Raw genomic sequence first — 20,930 nt, forward strand, 5'->3', positions numbered from 1 at the left:
GAGATGACTAAGGAGGGATATGATAGAGGTCTATAAAATCATGTGGAGAAAGTAAATAAGGAAGTGTTGTTTACTCCTTCTCATAACACAAGAACTAGGGGTCACCAAATGAAATTAATAGGCATCAGGTTTAAACGAACAAAGGGAAGTATTTCTTCACACAACACATAGTCAACCTGTGGAACTCTTTGCCAGAGGATGCTGTGAAGGCCAAAACTATAATATGGTTCAAAAAAGAACTACATAAATTAATGGAAGATAGGTCCATTAATGGCTATTAGCCAGGCTAGGCAGTGATGGTGTCCCTAGACTCTGTTTGCCAGAAGCTGGGAATCAGTGACGGGGGTTGGATCACTTGATAACTACTTGTTCTGTTCATTCCTCCTGAAGCACCCGGCATTGGCTGCTGTTGGAAGATAGGATACTGGGGTAGTTGTACCTTTGGTCTAACCCAGTGTTGCCAGTCTTATGTTATATTAAACATAAAAACTGGAAAGTAAAATATTATAATGGTAACATGGACTGACACAAATAAAAGAAAGAACATCAAAGAAATTGAGAGTTAAGTCTTTTGCGCCACCCATGATCATGAGTCACCCATCTTGTCCTCACATGTCATGGATTGGTAGCCAATCATCTGTTATACCTAGGAACAATAGGATATGCTAACAGCAATGGTAATTATAAATGAAACTCTCAATTTCCCAGCATATTTAAATTGGACTATAGAACATGTTGCATTGTGTCAGACACAATAAGGAGACATTAATAAGCATGTTTTGGAGTATGATGTAACTGCTTCTTTGTGAGTTTTTATGATGTCTCGCCAATTAATAGGTATCAGGGTGACGCCAGTATGGATATACCGCAGAGTCCATCTGAAGAGGAGTTAAATTACTGGCTTGGTGCTGCTGAACTAGGCAGGAGTCCTGAATTTAGTAATAGATCTCTTCCTTTCAGAGCCAGTGGATCAGGGTATATTAGATCATATGTTTGGGCTTCCACTGGAGGTAGAGTGGTGATTTCTCCCTATACAAGCTACTCCTGGTGCTGAAATTTCCCTCATAAGGAACCTAGGATCACCGTATTAGCCTACAGATGGTGTTCTGAAAAGGTGTCACAAATGGTGTTCTGAGAGTGGAAGGTGCTTAATATGAGCCAAAAATGATGTCCCACTATGGATGGGCTGATGATCAACTCATTTTGACCATTTGGTTAAGAAGGCAGAAGGGGAAACAAAACTCAGGTCTGAAGACTGTTTTTTGTCTTGTTTTTAAAAAATCTATTACGGAGTCCATATCATACTTCAGAAATAAAACAGATTTTTTTCTTGTTTGCTGTGATTCTCCTGTCTTCTTCCCCCTCCAAAAAACCCCAAACCAAAATCCCCCCCTACAATTAATTTTTTATCATTAGTTTGTCTTGCACTATCTATGACAACTTTTGTTTTTAACTGTAAGTTTAGAAGCCAGGTATGTCCTACAAGTCTTCACACTGTGAATTAATCACCTATTCCCAAGACATCGAGCATTCAGAGGAGACATACAGCTATCGTATTATGGACTGTAGGAAAAATAGTGCATCAGGAGCTAGATTTTCCAAAAAGTTCTGCTTCCATTTACTCACCAAAATTAGTGGCCAGATTCTTCTCCTTGGGTGCTGAGCTCTTATGAAAAAACCTGGCCATAAATTTCAGAATGGAGCAGCCGAGGCTGAGTATCTATGAAAATCTGCCTATTAGATGGGTGCCTAAAATGAGAGTTTACTTCTTTTGAAAACTGGACGTGACAGTGGGACCTGAGAACTAGAAAATATGATCCTCACCTTTTTTGAAAATGTGGTCTTATGTCAATCGGTGTTTCATAGGCTGCCACTTGTACATATCAGTTGATAGAACAGTGCATTCATTTGGGCCCGGATAGTCTCCTTTGTCAGTGCAGAAAGTACCAGACACAGCAGAAGAGTTGTGATGTGGCTGCGAAAGTGAAGGATGATAGGACACCACAGAGCACAGCGCTGCCATTGCTCCTTGTATGACCACATAGAGAGGCTGTCTGCAGGGAAAGAGGCTGGAGGGTCAGAGGGTCTACTGCTCTGGGGAACCTTTGGACCTTCTCTTTGGAGGAGAGTAGCCCTGTTCCTGTTCCACTTCATCAGGGAAGAATCCTCCCCTTGACTGTATGGCATTCTCCATGGCTAGCTGAGGCCTAGTCTTCTACACACACAGTTGTAAACCAATTTAACTGAAGGTCTGACTTCTCTAACTAAGTGCAAAGTTGTGTGTGGACACTCTTGCATCAATTTTAAGCAGTGGTGATACGCCAGTTTAACTAATTTAGTTTCTAAACTGATTAAGTGAAATCTGTGCACAAGTTGTATGTAGACAAGCCCTGAATTAATCAGACTGTGATTTCATGGATTCACAAAGTTTAAGGCCTGATGGGCCATTAGCTCATCTAGTCTGATCTCCTGTGTCACACAGGCCATAATTTCACATAATTACCTCTGGCTCTGTGGGCAGGATCTGGGCCTTAAAGAACAGTCAAAATTCATTGTGTCCACTGAGCTGGGTAAAATACAAGCCCTTCCAACCCTTGCCTATTTCTAGAATTGAACTCACAACCCATTTCTGAAATGTTCAGATAACTTCACTTTTGTTGCTAGCTAGCACAGGAAATGAAGATCCAACATACCAAAGAAACACTCTTCTTGTGGTATTTCTTGTGACCAGAAATAAAAGCACTAGAAGTTTCATGAAAGAGTCTGTTCTGGTGAGATTCAGGCCAGTTTTGAAGTTCTAAGAGTATGGATAAGAATGTGAATTTTGAATGCTTATCTGAATTTAATCCAAAATGATGCTTTAATAGAAGGATGGTCTAGAAATTTGAAATGTGATTGGGGATCAAACTCCTGAGGTCTAAGTTTGACTCTATCACTTACTCCTGCTTTGCCTTTTGTAAATCACATACAGCCAATTTTTCAGAAGTATTGGATAATTTCTCTGCCTTCATATTTGGTTGCCAACTTGATTGCCTGATTTTCAGAAGGACTTGCAAGTCCTCAGGACCATGTAAAATTAAACACAAGGGCCCAGATCCCCAAAGGGTTTAGGTGCTAACTTCCATTGATTTTTAATGGGAGTTAGGCACATAACCATATCTTTGAGGATGTGGGCAAAATATCTAGAGCTGGGCATTCACAAATAAAGGCACAGAAAATTTGTGAACATCACTAGTTTGCAGGACTGTGTTGCTTCTTTTGGGAGTCAAAATCTTGAGGATGAAGAGCTGATCTCCTCTTCTTTTATAAGCCTCCTTTCTCTCTGCACCACAGCTAGATTAAATGCCATCTGATAGAAAAAGGGTAGACAACAGGAAATAAAGAAGAATGTGTCCACTATGGATGAAATCTTTGTGGTTTGCAAATTAATTGAAATTGGAAATAAATGAATCCGTGATAACAGGAAACTTTGGAAATAGTGCAAAATTGAGTACTGTTAAATTAACAAGAACGACCTAGTGCTTTCCATCTTCAAGGTGCTGTAAAAATGTCAGCTAAGTAATTCTCAGAACATTCTGGAGGTAAGTGCTGCCTGCATCATATGATTAGAGAAACTGAGGCATAGAGAAGTAAAATAATTTCCCATGACCACCCAATGTGGTAGAGCTGGGACTAAAACTTGCAGTTTCCTGAATTCAAAACATTTCTAGTTTACCCAAACTAAGCTGTTGATCTTTCTAGGTAAATAAAAGCTTATTTTAGTTAAAGGATTCCCCAAAGCCTGATAGCCAGAGTTAGTATGTGAGACTCCAATTTGATACATTTAAAAAAAAAATGATGGTAGTTCAAAAAGTGTATGTTCGATGCCATGAGCTCTTAGCCAGATCTTTTTCAGGTTTGGCATCAATCTCCCCTTTCATCCCCCATCTCTCTTTCCCAGTATCCATTGCTCCAAACCAAAAGATGGCCAGATATGAAATGCTGCCAGTTAGGATGCCAAAGCTTCAAAGGGATCTCTCATCAGGAAGGGCAAACAAAGACTCTTTTGTACAGTTTTTGGACAGAGATTCTGGATGCTTCCAGGCAGACAGCGACCTTTGAATTTGCCTTCGCTTCAGTCACTGATTGCACCATCTGGATGTTGCATAGATGTTTGTGTATTTTCCCCAAGACTGCATACAAAGCAAGAGTGCAGATAGTGAAATGCTTCTGCTGTGAGAAATCATTTTATATGAACGCACACAAACAAACTGATCTCTGCATTTCAGTTCTGCTACGGAGTTTCTTGTCCAAAGCTGCTAGCTATCCAAAGTGTTGCCAACTCAAACTAATGTCAAAACTACATGAAGCAAAGATGATAAAGTTGTATTAGAAATTCAACCACACAGTAAAGAGGCCATTTGATTTCTTGGGTGTTGGGCCACTAGATATAGTGATTGATAATGTTTTTAAAAGAATAACAAAAACATTTATTTGACACCACTGTGGATAGTAAAAACAACGAGAAGTCCTTGTGGACCCTTAGGGTATGTCTACATTACCCGCAGGATCGGCAGCTAATGATCAATCTATCGGGGATCGATGTATTGCGTCTAGACAAGATGTGATACATCGATCTCCAAACGCACTCCCCGTCGACTCCAGAATTCCACCGGGGGAGAGGCAGAAGGGGAGTCGATGGGGGAGTGGCGGCCGTCAATCCCGTGCTGCGAGGATGCAAAGTAAATGGATCTAAGATGCGTCAACTTCAGCAACGCTATTCTCGTAGCTGAAGCTGCGTATCTTAGATCGATCTCCCCACAGTGTAGACAAGGCCTTAGAGACTAACAAATTTATTTCATGGGTTATATCCCACAAAAGCTTATGCCCAAATAAATTTGTTAGTCTCTAATGTGCCACAAGGATTCCTCATTGCTTTTACTGATACAGACTAACATGGCTACCCCTCTGAAATCTGTCACTGTGAATAGGTCATATAAGGCTGGAGTAGAGCTGGTTGAAAGCTGGAATTTTTGTTGTGTAGGAAATCCTGAAACTCTAAAAATAATTATCCCATTTGGTAATGAAAAGTAGAATTTTTGAAATTTCCCATAGAAGGAAAGACGCTAAAAATTTAATCTAGAAATAATCTAAATATTGGTTTAGAAAGATGAATTTGAGGCTGGAAGCCCAGATTCCAAAACTCCTAGCTCAGTCATGGTGATCAGGACTTCTAAACCCCAGCTCCACATCAATGTGCTGGGAACCTAAATGCCTTGGAGTCACAACTGAGCCAGGAGCCTGGGAGCCAGGTTCTCAAGGCTTCCAGGGTCTCTGCCACAGATCTGGGAGTTCAGCTGGGACTTCTAGGCTACTAGCTACCTGACAGGGAGCCTGAAAGCTCTCCATGAGACTAATGGTTTTGTTCCTCTTCCTTCCTAGGGCTATGTGGAGATAGGAAACTGCAACCTTTACTTGTTCCAGGGCAACACCTCAGCTTTCCCCTTTGAAGAGATCAGTCAGACTCACTTCATAGAGAGTTTCTTCAGCTGCTACATTCCTCTTGCAAAGATGTCCATGGCAGAGTAAAATTTGGCACTTACTTTCCAGCATTTAAATTAAAGAGAAACAAAATCCTGGTCCAAGAAAACATACAGTCACACACCTGTGGTTAGGGATGTCATAACAATATGTTCAACTTCTTATGAACATGCATGTGGAATATTCAATCTCCGAAGAACCTTGTGTTGCCTCTCAAAACCAGCACATCCTTCTCTGATGTAGAATGGGGCTGGGGCAGGTGCAAAGGCAAGTCACAGGAGAGCAGGGAGAGTGGGAATTTTTTTCCCCTGGGTTTATGCTTACTGGATGTTGTGCTTAGTTTTGCCTTTTTGGGATTTTTAACATCTTTATTAAAGATTTGGCAAGAACACTGCTGCTTCCACTCTGGGTGATGCAGGCTGTCACCACCACAGTGGTGGAAGTGCTCTAAGTATATTGCTTCCTGTTTTGCTTTGTACTTAATGGGATGGGTTCTTCTGATAGCTGCTCTGAAGGTCCCAAGCTGACATCTTCCAGAGCAACTATAACAGCTGTAAACATAACAGCAGTGATGCTGCCCAGTGTTAAAATGAGTTATAAGAAAATAATAGAACTAAATAGAAGCAAAGGCCTTCCCAGTGGCTAGAGTGAAAACAGATCTTGGCAATACCATTTAAAGCTAAAATCTCTCCCATTCCGCCCTCCTTCCTCTGACTGAATTACCTTTGAAACAATTATAACTGCATCCCAGCCACCTTTCTATTGGGATTTACATATTTGTCTAGATTAATGAAAAAGAAAGTTTTGAAAAAATAAAAATAAAAATACCAAGCTCTATTTATCATTTTTGTTTTATGGTGGGACTCTCACCCTCTGTAGGTAGCTCATCAAGGATGGTGAAGCTGTTTTAGCAGGTGTAGAGTAAGTGTTAAAGGCTTAAAATGGATCTTAATTTACCTTCAGTTACAAGTGCCCAGCCACAGTGAGGATGAAATCCTGTCCCCTTTGAAGTCAATAGGAATTTTGCTAGCATTCAGTGGAGCTAAGATTTCACTCTGACAACTTTGTAGTTCGATGGGCCAACTGATTGCAAAATTTTGCCCACCTAATGTAAATGAACCAAGAGAACTTTTAAAAAACTTCCTAAGGTCAGAGTGGACTGTGACAGTTTCAGTCACAGAGACCCCCTTGGGACTGTCACCTAATGTGCTGAAATTACCTCTGAGCCTGTTTTCCCTGCCAGCTTGGGACTTCCAGAACCCTGTCTTGTTGAGTCAGACACTAATCTGCTGCAACACAGACCCAGGGTTTGGTCCATGTCCCCAAAGCTGCAGACTAAACTAAAAACAGCTCAGCAGGTTACCTGTCTCCAGCCCCTAGCCCCCAATGGGATCCAAACTGCAAATAAATCTGTTTTACTCTGTATAAAGTTTATACAGGATAAATTCATAAATTGTTCGCCCTCTATAACACTGATAGAGAGATTTGCACAGCTGTTTGATCTCCCAGGTATTAATCAGTTATTCTGGGTTTATTAATAAACAAAAGTGATTTTATTAAGTATAAAAATAGAATGTAAGCGATTTCAAGTAATAACAGACCGAACAAAGTAAGTCACAAAGCAAAATAAAACAAAACATGCAAGTCTAAGCCTAATACATTAAGAAACTGATTACAGGTCATATCTCACCCTCGAAGATGTTCCAATAAGCTTCTTTCACAGACTAGACTCCTTCCTAGTCTGGGCCAAATCCTTTCCCCTGTTACAGTCCTTGTTCATTCCAGCAGACATCTCAGGTGGTAAGCAGAGACTTTTTCAAGACTGGCAGCCCCTTTTGTCCTGCTCCACCCTCTTTTGTAGCTTTGGCACAAGGTGGGAATCTTTTGTCTGTGCTTGTCCCTCCCCCACCATCAATGGAAAAGTACAAGGATTAAGATGGATTCCAGTACCACGTGACATGGCCACATGTCACTGTAAAACCCCTAATCTCCATTCCTCCTGGATTGGCCCACAAGTATACAGGAAGGTTTGCAGATAAATAAACCATTTACAACCAGTTGTCCTAGTCAATGGGAGCCATTAAGATTCTAAACCACCATTAATGGCCCACACTTTGCATAATTACAATAGGCCCTCAGAGTTATACTTCATATTTCTGGTTTCAGATACAAGAATGATACATGCATACAAATAGAAGGAATACATTCAATAGTTTATAACCTTTGTTAGGATACCTTACAAGGGACCTTTTGCATAAAGCATATTCCAGTTACATCATATTCACACAGAAGCATATTTCCATAAAACATATAAAGTGCAACATCATATGGGCAAACTCTCTCTTCTCCTCCCAACATTGTCAGTGGCATTTCCTGATGATATTCAGAACTGATGTCCAATTTCTCATGTGCTAGCCACACCAGAGCACATTTGATTCAATATTTTGTCATGCCTGTGGGCAATTGGAGAAGTTTGGTACTTCCTGGGGGCATCACTGAAACCTGTGGAGACAGTCTAATTTGCATGCTTCTCAAGTCCTGCACAGGGAACAGTTAGAGTGCTGTAGCTTTACTTTAAGGATGATTAATATCAAACTTAGAACACAAGTCTGTCACATATGATCTTTATCTAGCAGTCTTGGAAATGAGCAATAGTGATGAGATAATAAGCTGTAACAATGTTTCAAATGTCAGGAAATTAATTCCCTTATCATATAGAAGATTTTTTTTTAAATTGAAAAGTTAGGTCTGTAGGCTAAGATGATTTAGGCCTCCACTTTTAATGAACACATATAGGAAGATTACATTCATGGCACATTTCAGAATTAACATTAGCTCTGCAAGCAACATTCTGTATTAAAATGTCATTGTCTTAGTAGAGCGGTAAATTTGAAAACATTTTAGTTGTAGAAACAATTTTAATTTCTTAACTAAGTAAGGTATCTGGTGGGTGGATGAGGTATGATGATGATTGATGATGAAACTGAAGTACATCAAAACTGTCAGCTTCAGCTTCCAAAGCTAAAAATGGTTCTCATTGTATGAGCAATAAATATACTGAATTAAAAAAATAATAACCAAAACCCCTGATACAACAGAGTTGAGTCATCGTGAGACAAACATAACTTGTCCAAATTACCTAGACCAAGGGTTCTCAACAAAATTTTTGGTGGCCTCACAGTGCAGCCACCAACTCTTGGTAGTGGCCGCTCTGACAATTTTTCCTAAAATACTTAATTAACTTTAGGAAAAATAAATAAATAAATATGCACATATCCATGTCCACATCATTAGAATTTATTTATGTAGGTTATTATTTTTCAGATTCAATAATAAAAATAATGTACAATTGTCATTATTCTTTACTGGTCCTAAACAGAATAGAAACACAAATAAGGGGTTTTGCCTGTTTTGCATTTTTAGGTTGATTTTTTTTTTTTAAAGACTTGCTACCTAGTAAGTCTGCTATTGGGAAAAGTGATATTTGAATATTTGTTAATATTTTTCACATAAGATTTACTCATCCCTGGCAAGCTGGAGGACAAATTAAATCCTGGATGAGGAGATGGGTAAGGAGGCAGGTGGCCCAGGGGCAATGGGGGACTAGTTGGGGGCATTGAGGAGACAGTGGGGTTCATGGTAATGGGGTAGGATAAGTCTGGGCCTGGAGCCTGGATCTGCTGCACGAGTGGGGGCTGGAGGAGGCAGGATCCAGTGGTGACATGAGGGGGTGAGCCCGGGGTCAGAGCCCAAAGCCCTGCAGCTGGGGGACAGAGCCTGCTGCCCACCCATCACCCCAGAGCTGAAGCCCGAAGCCCAAGCCCTTCCATCCCCAGGAAAGTGGGGAACTTGCACTGGTCACCTAGCTCCTACAGTGTTTGTGGCTCCAGAAGGGGGCAGGGATCAACCCCTGCTGGTGACCCAGGGGAAGGAGCTGCTGCTTTGCCCCGCTCCCTCCCCAACCACCACCCAGGACTCTGTGGCCACAAGAAAAGTCCCTGGTGGCTGCATCTGAGATACACTGATCTAGACAGAACATAGTTTCTAAAACTAAACAGACTCAACTCAGTTTGTGCTATCTGTAAGGCACATGGGAACGGAGGAAGAAGATTGATTTATATTGGACACAAGATGAAGCTCTGCTACTCAAGCTTTTCCTTGATTAATTAATTTTACATTCTCTGAATTATGTTACTGTTGTATAAACAACCTTAATTCTGGCATTTCCTAACTTTTGAGAGCTTGACTTTACAAATTTCATAATTTTTAACAGAGGTTTTCGTGCATAATTTCCTAGGTCTTTAAAAAAACTGAACCCCCCTGCCAGAAATTCCGGTATGGGCCATCAGCAGGGTTGGAATCTTTAGATCCACTGCACAGACCTCTGCTATCTGAGCTAATGGAGTAACTGATAGCTGTTGTAGGTTGTTATCCTGTATGTGGACCAACACTGCAAGGGATGGGACAAACACTTTGCCAATGGGTTTCACAAATATTTGTTGATAGCAGAGGAATAGTGAGACTCTGTGATATCTGGTTCCATTCCAGGCTTTGGAGGGGACTGTGCTATAACGGACACAGACTCTTCTGCTTGTCCCCCCCACAGGTTGACCCCTTCTGCCCTGTCATTATCATTGTTGGTAGGGTTTGCATATTAGGGCTCACATAACACTATATAGGCACAAGTAGGCCTCCAGGAGATCCCTCAGTTTAGTTGTGTGACGTCCTTCACAGAAGATTTTTAAAATTTGTGGGTGAGACCCATGGATGCTCCATTAACCCACCGGGGAACTGCGGGGAGCAGTGTGTATGCACCTGCGTGAGGTTGGTAGTAGAGATTCCCAACGTAGGAGATATGCATGTGTGGGGTGGTTTAAATTCTGTCTTAAGTCAGCAAATTCTACAAAGCTAACCATAACCCTCACAATTTTTTGGCACAATGGATGGATCCAGAAAACTGACTTTTTCCTGGAACATATTTGAACTTGGCTATATATTCATTTGGACCTGCAACCTTTCAATCTTTGTCCTCTAAGACAATATCATTCCTCTGCCCTGAAGATATTTCCCATCAATATTGGGACTGTCTCACAAAAAATGAGATGAGCAGTAACTCTCAGTTAATAACTATATAAAATGTAATTTGCTTCTCACTACACAGAGTATGAGACCGAAAGGAAAATTTATTGTCTTCAGGATTCTGTGAAAGTCTTTTAAAATAATAATAAAAATAATTTCTTAGTAAAATTTTGAAGGGAGAAGGTATGGGAGCAGAATATAACAGAATATGTCTCTCTCAACCACTGGTGAGTATGAATTACAGCCTCCTTCTCCCCCCCATCCCTCGCGATGTTGCCATTTCCATCCCCACTGTGTCAACCGAGATGGTAGCCATTTCTTCTACTTTACATAGGCATATTTTTGCAAGGCCTGAAAACAGTTATTCATCCTTTTGATTTCTCTTGAATTTATATTACTCTACTTAACTGGCATTAGGAATGTAACCAAAAGAGGAGGAAATCTACAGAGGAAGCGGGGGGAAAAGTACAGTTTGATTTAAAATCCCAATCTGACTCTAAAATAATAAACTGAAATTCAATCAATGTTAGAAATCATGTCAGCCTGATCTGAAAATGCCCGGGTGGTAATGAAGTTCCTATTAAAGCAAAGAACAACACTCCATGAAGGATGGGGACAGGACATTAGATTAATCCACTTAACCTGATAAAGGGCAGGGAAGTGCAGTGCATCCTTTGAAGGGTTGTTCCTTCAGGAGCACTCTATACACCTGAGGGACTCCCTGAAGCCATGCCTATACTAAGGGGACTGAAACAGCTAAGGTGCTCTAGCTATGCTGGCAAAACACCATAGTATAGATGAAGCCTACAGTGATGGGAGAGGTTTTTCCATTGCTACGGGAACACCACCTGCCTGAGTGATAGTAGATAGGCTGACTGAAGCATTCTTCTGTTGACCTAGCTGTGACTATATCCAGGGTTATGTTGGCATAGCCATAACTCTCAGCAGTGTGGATTTTTCACACTCTTGAGCATCATAGCTATGTCAACCTAAATTTTAAGTGTAGACCAGGCCTGAGACTCTCTGTGGGGTGATGCAGACCTGCAGCCTCTCCAACGCAGTGCTGTGATTCAAAGCCCCCTGTTAGCAGTAAGAAAGTAGGACCTACACTTCAAAGGTGGTACCAATCGTAAATCTGATTATCCAGACCTTAGCAACAGAAATGATTTCCCATTAAAGAGGAATTGGGTGAAGGCAACAATTCAGTAGTGATTTTTTCCCCCAGACTCAATTAGGAATTACTTATGAATGCTCTTTAAGATACAGACTGTTTTTTTGTTCAGTGTTTGTACAGCACCTAGCACTTCGGGGTTCTGGTCCATGGCTGGGGCTTCTAGCAGCTCCTATCGTACAAATAATTAATAATGATACTAACAGTTTTCTCAGACACCTCGTTATTCTTTGATGGGTGATACAACAAGGGAAGCTGGACAAGACTGATAATCAACATTGAATAAGAGAACTGATGTCTGAAGGTTGCAGGTTTCAAGGACTTGTCTTCTTTTATGTATAGACATTTCCAGTGATGCAGTGCAGATATGTTTGTTCTCTCTTGCCCTTCATGTCGATGAGGCCCGGTTGAGTAAGATTGTTTAGAGATTTATAGATGGCTGGAGAATCTAACTCTTGATTGACCATTTCGCAAGCGAGGCAGGGAAATGCTTTCATTGTTGGTAGCTGTGTCTGTAACTCCTTTCCTTTCTGCTTGCACAATACCTTGCTTTCCTGTTGACTATACATCAGGCTTCAAAATTTCCTGCACCAGATGTTACTTTGCGTCACCCAGTTCACAGGAATGCTGATGTAACTGCTCACCTGCTGATGCCTCTGTTACAGTTTTTATGTCTTTCTCTTTGTGCATCTTACTGTTTTCCCCACTTACATTTCTTTGGGCGCCTGCAATCCTCCATGCAGATTAGGTGTCCACTCCATGACTTTGAAGATGCTTGTGCAATATCTTTGCAGATCCTCATTTTTTTTATTTTGCCATTTGATGTGCATGATAACTTAGAGGCTGTTGAGTAAATTATTTCAGATCTTTGATGTTCTGGTGAGAACTACAGATGGAAATCACTGCAGCATGAAAAACAGGCACCTCAGGTTATGATGTCACTACTTGGATTACAAACCCTTCAGGGAGGGGACCGTGTCATCCTATGCATTCATATAGGAGCACAGACCTTAGCTGAGCCTATTGAGCACTGCACAATGATGATAATGGTACACTGGTTCCAGACCCCATGCTGCACTCTGCCATGTTCAGAATATGCTCTTTTTAAATTGGATAATGATCTTTGGAACAAGGACAGTGTTCCACAATGTTGTTCTCAGGGAAGTGGCGTCCTTTACCTTTAGCACATTGACAGCATCCCCAATGACAGTGAGGCTATGTCTGATGTATATTCTGCTAGGCATGGGTTGGTATTTGTTGATTTTCCTTGCACTAATGGTGCTGTAAGAGCATAGTTTAAGTACTGCTACAAGCTAGATGTCCTTTGGAGCTTGGGCAACAATAGCCTGCTCTCATTGGATTCAATGAAATTACCCATGTTGACTTCAGTGGCAATTGGCTCATACCCTAAGAAGACAACCCTACAACCTCCTCATTTGCCTCTTTGGAGTCTTTAAATATGCTCAGGTTAAAGAGTTTACCAGATGGCTGAAATTCAACAAAACGTCTGGCATATCTAATAGAATCATTAGCCATTGCGGCAATGAAAGAGCCCAGAGGGTCTGTGCCAAATCCATAACACATCCCTTTGATGTGTAACATGCATGTGTGACTCTGGCAGACCAAGCACCAGCTGATGCCAAGGTCCCCATGTTTCAGGTGAACATTGACAGATACACGGCTGAAATCTGTCTGGCTCACACATGGGTTAATATTGGTAGGATAGGCGTTAGAAGTGTAAGAAAGTGGTTAGTGTTTAGACTCTATCAAATGCTTGTGAGTTGCTGCCTGCATTAATCTTACTGTAGTGTTATATCTGACTGGGCGCAGTGTGAGCCTCTATGGCTGTACGAATGGCCATACAGGAGAGGGACCTCCCCAGGAAGATGAGTCATGCAAGTGGACTCTTCCCATCAGCCGAGAGAACATGGCAGGAGCGGGTTAAACCCCCGAGACAAAAGGAGCTAAGGAGCTCTGTGTTGCTGGGACTGGGGGGGGGGGGAGGAGGGGCAGGCATGGAGCTTCCTAGGCATAAGCAAAGGATTTCCAGCTGCTTAGCCTGGGTTAACCCTAAAGGATAAATAGAGTTTGCTGACTAGGGAAACCTCTATTACAGGGGTGGGCAAACTTTTTGGTCTGAGGGCCACATTTGGGTATAGAAATTGTATAATGGGCCATAAATGCTCACGAAATTGGGCTTGGGGTGTGTGTGTGTTTGGGCTCTGGCTGGGGGTGCAGGCTCCAGGATGGTGCCAGATGGGGAGTTCAGGGTACAGGAGGGGGCTCCGGGAATACAGGCTCCAGTGTCCAGCTCTTGGGTGCGGCTGGGAATGAGGGGTTTGGAGTACAGGAGGGTTGGTGCATGGGGTGGCTCTGGGTGGCACTTACCTCTAGCAGCTCTCTGAAGCAGCAGCATGTCCACCCTCCAGCTCTTACGCAGAGCTGCAGCCAGGCTGTCTGCTGCGTGCTGCCCCATGCAGAGGCGCCAGCCCTACAGCTCCCATTGGCCTCAGTTCTCGGCCAATGTGAGCTGCAGAGGCAGCACTTGGGGTGGGAGCATTGTGCAGAGCAGAGCCCCTGGCTGCCCCTACGCATAGGAGCTGGAAGGGGGACATGCCACTGCTTCCAGGAGCCATGTGGAGCGGCCCCCAACCCTGCTCCCCATCTGGAGCACCAGAGTGGGGTAAGCCCCAGAACCCGCTCCCCAGAGAAAGCTCGAGGGCTGGATTAAAATGGCCAGTGGACTGCATTCCGCCCACGGGCTGTAGTTTGCTCACCCCTGCTCTATTACCTTTTAAAATGCAAGACTCATTTGTGTGTCTATATTCACTTGCTTTAACCTTGTAAATAACTCTATAGCTTGATTTTCCTATTTAGTAAACCTTCATATAGTTTATTATAGGATTGGCTTCAAGCTGTCCTTAGTGTGAGACCTAAGGCACAATTGTCCTAGGGCTAAGTGACTGGTCCTTTGGGACTAGGAGCAACCTGACTATTGCTGTGATTTCTGGTTTTAAGGGCCATCTATCACAGAGATATGCTCATCTGGGCGGCAAGACAGACCAGAGCACCCAAGGAGACTGTCTGTGGGTACGTCTACACTACGGGATTATTCTGATTTTACATAAACCGGTTTTATAAAACAGATTGTATAAAGTCGAGTGCACGCGGCCACACTAAGCACATTAATTTGGCGGTGTGCGTCCATGGTCCGAGGCTAGCGTCGATTTCCGGAGCGTTGCACTGTGGGTAGCTATTCCATAGCTATCCCATAGTTCCCGCAGTCTCCCCCGCCCCTTAGAATTCTGGGTTGAGAGCCCCGTGGCTGATGGGGCAAAAATCATTGTCGCGGGTGGTTCTGGGTAAATGTCGTCAGTCATTCCTTTCTCCGGGAAAGCGACGGCAGACAATCATTTCGCACCCTTTTTCCCTGGATTGCCCTGGCAGACACCATAGCACGGCAACCATGGAGCCCGTTCAGCATTTTTTTTTATAGTCACCGTATGTGTACTGGATGCCACGGACAGAGGCGATACTCCAGTGCTACACAGCAGCATTCATTTGCTTTTGCATGATAGCAGAGATGGTTATCAGTCATTCTGTACCATCTGCTGCCAGCGTAATTTGGTAATGAGATGACGGTTATCTGTCCTTCTGTGCTGTCTGCTGCTATCATGGGTGCCCCTGGTTGAGATCGGCCGGGGGCGCAAAAGCAAAACTGGGAATGACTCTCCGAGTCAATCCCTCCTTTATGGTTTCTAAAAATAGAGTCAGTCCTGCCTAGAATATGGGGCAAATGTACTAGAGAAGCAGTGTATCAGAGAGTACAGCTGCTCTGTGTCAGATCCCCCAGAAATGATGAGCTACATGCCATTCACGGGGGGTGCCCCTGCAACAACTGCACCCTTTGCTTCCTTCCTCCCCCAACCTTCCTGAGCTACCATGGCAGTGTCCCCCCCATTTGTGTCATGAAGTAATAAAGAATGCAGGAATAAGAAACACTGAGTTTTTAGTGACATAAAATGAGGGGGAGGCAGCCTCCCGGTGCTATGATAGTCCAGGCAGGACATTAAGCAGTGTGGGGGAGAGGAGCCCAGCATCCCACTGCTATGATAGTCCAGGCAGTACAGAATCTTTTCTTTTCACATGAAAGGGAGGGGGCTGATTGACGCTCAGCCCCCAGTTGCTATGATGAAGATGGTTACCAGCCATTCTGTACCATCTACTGGGAACGACCGGGAGTCATTCCTATTTTTACCCAGGCACCCCCGGCCGACCTCACCTGAGGTAAGCCAGGAGCACTCACGGACTGATGGTGACGACGGATATCCGTCATATTGTACCGTCTGCCACCAAGGAGGGGAGAGGAGCAGATACTGCTCTTCACTGCGACAGCATCGCGTCTACCAGCAGCATTCAGTAGACATAGGGTGACATTGAAAGAAGTCAAGAAACGATTTCTTTCCCTTTTCTTTCACGGGGGGGGGGGCAGTAAATTGACTAGCTATTCCCTGAACTACGCCGGACAATGTGTTTGAACCTACAGGCATTGGGAGCTCAGCCAAGAATGCAAATATTTTTCAGAGACTGCTGGGGACTGTGGGATAGCTGGAGTCCTCAGTCCCCCCTCCCTCCCTCCATGAGTATCCATTTGATTCTCTGGCTTCCCGTTACGCTTGTCACGCAGCACTGTGTAGCCTGTAGATTTTTTTTTCAAACGCTTTGGCATTTCGTCTTCTGTAACGGAGCTTTGATAGAACAGATTTGTTTCCCTATACAGAGATCAGATTCAGTATCTCCGGTACGGTCCATGCTGGAGCTCTTTTTGGATTTGGGACTGCATTGCCACCTGTGCTGATTAGAGCTCCACGCTGGGCAAACAGGAAATGAAAATCAAAATTTTGCGGGGCTTTTCCTGTTTACCTGGCCACTGCATCCAAGCTGAGATTGCTGTCCAGAGTGGTCACAGTGGTGCACTGTGGGATAGCGCCCGGAGGCCAATACCGTCAATTTGCGGCCACACTAACCCTAATCCGATATGGTAATACCAATTTTAGCGCTACTCCTCTCGTCAGGGAGGAGTACAGAAACCGATTTAAAGAGCCCTTTATATCGATATAAAGGGCCTCGTAGTGTGGACAGGTACAGGACCGGCGCTAGGGTTTTGAGCGCCCTAGGCGGACGGCAATTTCTCCGCCCCGCGCGCTGGTCCCGCGGCTCCGGTAGAGCTGCCGCAGTGGTGTCTGCAGGAAGTCCACTGCAGCCACGCGAGCAGCTGACTATCCGCAGACACAACTGCGGCAGCTCCACAGGAGCTGCCTGCCGCCCCCTCCAGACACCCTGGGCTGCCGGCTGCCGCGGAGGCGTCCTGACCCAGAGGACACCCTAGACTGCGGGCTGCTGCGGAGGCGCCTTGACCCGAGGGACCCCCTGGGCTGCCGGCTGCCGTGGCGGTGCCCTGACTCGGGGGACCACCTGGGCTGCCGGCTGCCACAGCGGCACCCTGACCCGCGGGACCCTTTGCCGGCTGCCGCGGAGGCACCCTGACCTGGGGGACACCCTGGGCTGCTCAACCATTTAAAAAAAAAATTGGGGGGCGCTTTTTGGTGCCCTCAAATCTCAGCGCCCTAGGCAACCGCCTAGTCCGCCTAAATGGTTGCACTGGCCCTGGACGGGTACAGCGTTAAATTGGTTTAACGCTGCTAAAATCGGTTTAAATGCGTAGTGTAGATCAGGCCTGTGACTCTGTTTAAGGCTGTTCATGTGCCTGAGCAGTCAGCATTTGGTGCAGTTGGTTGGTGAAGTCTAAGTATAGAACTCATGACAAATTTGGAGTTTGTGCCCAGGTTTATTAAGATTGTGAGTACCAACTTCAGGGCACTCTTGTGCCACCAGGAGTGCCCTAAAAGTGTGCATGTGGGGGCCCTACAGGCACCTGAATCACGGCCCTGCCCCTTCCCCTGAAGCCCCATCCCTACCCCACCCCACCCTTCCCCACCAAGACCCTGCCCCCACTAGCTCCTCTCTGCCCTCCCTGTCATTTGTCCTTACAACCTGTAAAAAGTGTGGGGCTGGGGCATGGCCCCCTGCGCTCCCCCCATTCCAGAGCCCCATGTGTGCCACCTTTGGGAACGTGACACAGTGCATAATGGTGTAACAGTGCACTGATAGCAGCATTTTCCCTCAGCTCATAGAAAGATAAAAACATGGTGGCTGATACAACATTTACCAATATTCAAAACTCAGACAATCCAAGGCATCAGTAAATTTTAGGCCTATTGAAAACTGCTTCACGTATGACACATGCTCCTAATAGTGCACTAAAGAAGAAGAAACTTAAATATAAGGGAAAACTTAAAAGTACAATCCTTCCTAGGTGTTAGTGATGGTTATTTCCATCCCCAAGTGGCATTAGTAGTCAAATTTTTAAATTAAACTACAGGCTTTGTGCCATTTCATAGTAAACAGGATCCTCTGCCTGCATAACACTGTTAGTGCTTCTGAATCCACAATATCTCCTTTGTGATAATGGCCACTATTTTACAGCCTGCTCTCGCAGAGGCAGGAAATGGTATTCAAATTTTGCCCGTTTAGCCCACATAGAGATTTAGCCAGAGATAATAAGATGCTAGCTCAGTGTCTATTATCTGTTCAAATAGGTGGCCTGCACAAAAAAGAAAGCTGAAAGGAATATTTCAGTAATTTATAAAATCTCGCCAAAGCCATTATTTGGAAATCATTAGCACTCAGTCATTTTGCCTGCTACCGAGAAGTCACTGAAGCCTCCAATCATTAATCCCATTTAGGAAACAACCAAGACAATCTGTACCTTGTATCAAGCAATTTTGACTGCAAGGGAGCTCAAAGAATTCAGTTATTTGCTGAGGGTTGTTCTCACAACAGATTCTCTAAATAGCATAACTTAGTCTTCCAAATGTTAATTGGTTAAGAAAAATATAATGGCTAATAAAGATAATTAGATTTGTACTGTAAATATTGAACTGCGGTACTAAGGCTATCATGGCTTGTGAAGAAAGCATGGTGGGAATCTATGGAACTATTAAGGCTGTAGTAGTGTTTACTTTTTTACTAGAATAAAGAGGTGTGATGTCACTCAACTCAACTGGAATGTAGGGCCAAATGGAGATTGTGCCACACGTGAATGGGAGTCAACATTAGAACATTTGCTATAAATCACCAGCCTTCAGGAGATGTGTACCTACCTTGTTAATAGAAAAACAGATATAGTGTTAGACAGACAGAAAGCTCTATAGCTCTGATGATGTCCTGGCCAAAATTTCAGAACACACCTTTTTCACCACTGAAAGTTACAGGAAAATTCCAGGCTGGAGCTTCATTCTTATATTAAAGGGGATTTGTTCTAGGAATTTTAAACAAAAACTTTTGTAATAACACAGAGACTTAAAAAAACAACAACAGCAACAACCTCTGCCCCTCCACCATTTAAGACCAAATTCTGCCACATGTTTATATCTCGCTTTTGAAACTCCCCAGCTCAGGTAGTATGGGTAACCACAAGTGACTTTTTCCATCTGCATTTGACTAGATGTTTGCAACAGTTTCTCTCACATCCAAATGCCAGTGTAATTATTCATGATTCACCGCCCAACTGGATTATTAAAATACACAGGGTGTTGGGCTATCCTTAAAGGTCATTCAGCAACTTCAGCTAGCTCATCCTGTATCTGCTTGCTTTAGCTTCAAACTGTTTTATTACCTCCTTTCTTTGTCAGCTGCAATGGATTCCCATTCCTATTTCCAGTGAAATTCAGGATGTTGATTTTGATCTATAAAGCTCTGTACAGCTTGGGTCTGAGCTATGTCAGAAATCTTTCTCCTTCTATTTACCATTGTGATGTTTGAGATCAGCTGGAATGAACAGACTAACAGACACCAGATTTAAACAGACATTCTCTAGAAGGCTTAAGTTTGTAATGACATCATAGGGTGTGGTTCTGCTGTTCTCAGGCTTTTTCTGGAGGGATAGTTGAGCATGAGATATAGTGGGTGATTTTACTTCCATTTAAAAAGTGTTTGATGTTTTGACTTAATATATTTTTTTAACCTGAAAAATGCTCAGTTTATGAAGTCAGTGATTACACGTAAAAATGCAACACAAATGACTTCAAAACAAAATTTTAAAAATCACAAAGCCCTAGATACCTAAAGGTTTCTTATAATAGTCCTACATCACTCAGTCACAACTGTTTTTGTCAAAGGAGCAGTTAACTTTGTCCTCTTGAGTGTGCAGACTTCCAGTGCCCACAGTTTCCATTTCATCCAGAAACACTGTGAGAAAAATCTCAGCACTTCCTCTTCCAATTTCAGCTGGAACTAAAAAGTTCAGAGAAGTGAATACATGACAAATGGGTAAAAGAAGGGAAGATAACTAGACTGCTTTGAATCTGAAAAAAGCTTGATTCAGGTTTGATTGGAATTTGGGTTCTAGGTCAGTGTTTGTTCATACTAGTTAAACTGGGTCAGTGATAGGAAGAAGAGATGAGAGGGTGACTGAAAGCAGCAAAAAGAAAATGTGAAGGCTGCCTATAATCAAATAGTGAAGAACTATGAAATTACCTTGTTAGTAAAGGACAGTCCTGTGAAGAGTACAGGGTTCTCTAGAATGGGATGGAACACAAACAATCAAAACCACAACAGTCTAGTTCAAGATAAATGTGCAATGGGCACTTCATCTCTTGTTAACCTGATTTGCTCCCTCTGTGGTCTTCTCCCTGCAGTGGTCTCACATATTGTCGAGGCGCATTCCAAATACTGATATACATCTCAGCAAAGTAGAAATAGTGCTAAGATAGAACATACCATCTTACTCCAAACAGCAGGTGCCAAAAGCCCAACTCACCACAGACATATCAATGCTTTACATTGGTCATCAGTGATTTCCTGAGCAAGTGCTACCTAGTAAGAAGAGGAAGGGCAGGAAGGAACATATCAAATCTGACCACTTGAACCACTGCAAATAAACAACTTGAGAAAAACAGCCTGGGATATAGCTCAGTCCATCCTGTTGGTAGTGAAGCAAAGCAGCAGGAAATGGTGCAAATGAATATGAGGGGCAAGCCCCCAAGTGTTTAACTTGCACTGATCTCTAGGGAAGTTGTCTAGCCCTGATGATCTGAAG

The sequence above is a fragment of the Gopherus evgoodei genome, chromosome 2, assembly GCF_007399415.2.
Source record: "Gopherus evgoodei ecotype Sinaloan lineage chromosome 2, rGopEvg1_v1.p, whole genome shotgun sequence".
Lineage (NCBI taxonomy): Eukaryota > Metazoa > Chordata > Testudines > Testudinidae > Gopherus > Gopherus evgoodei.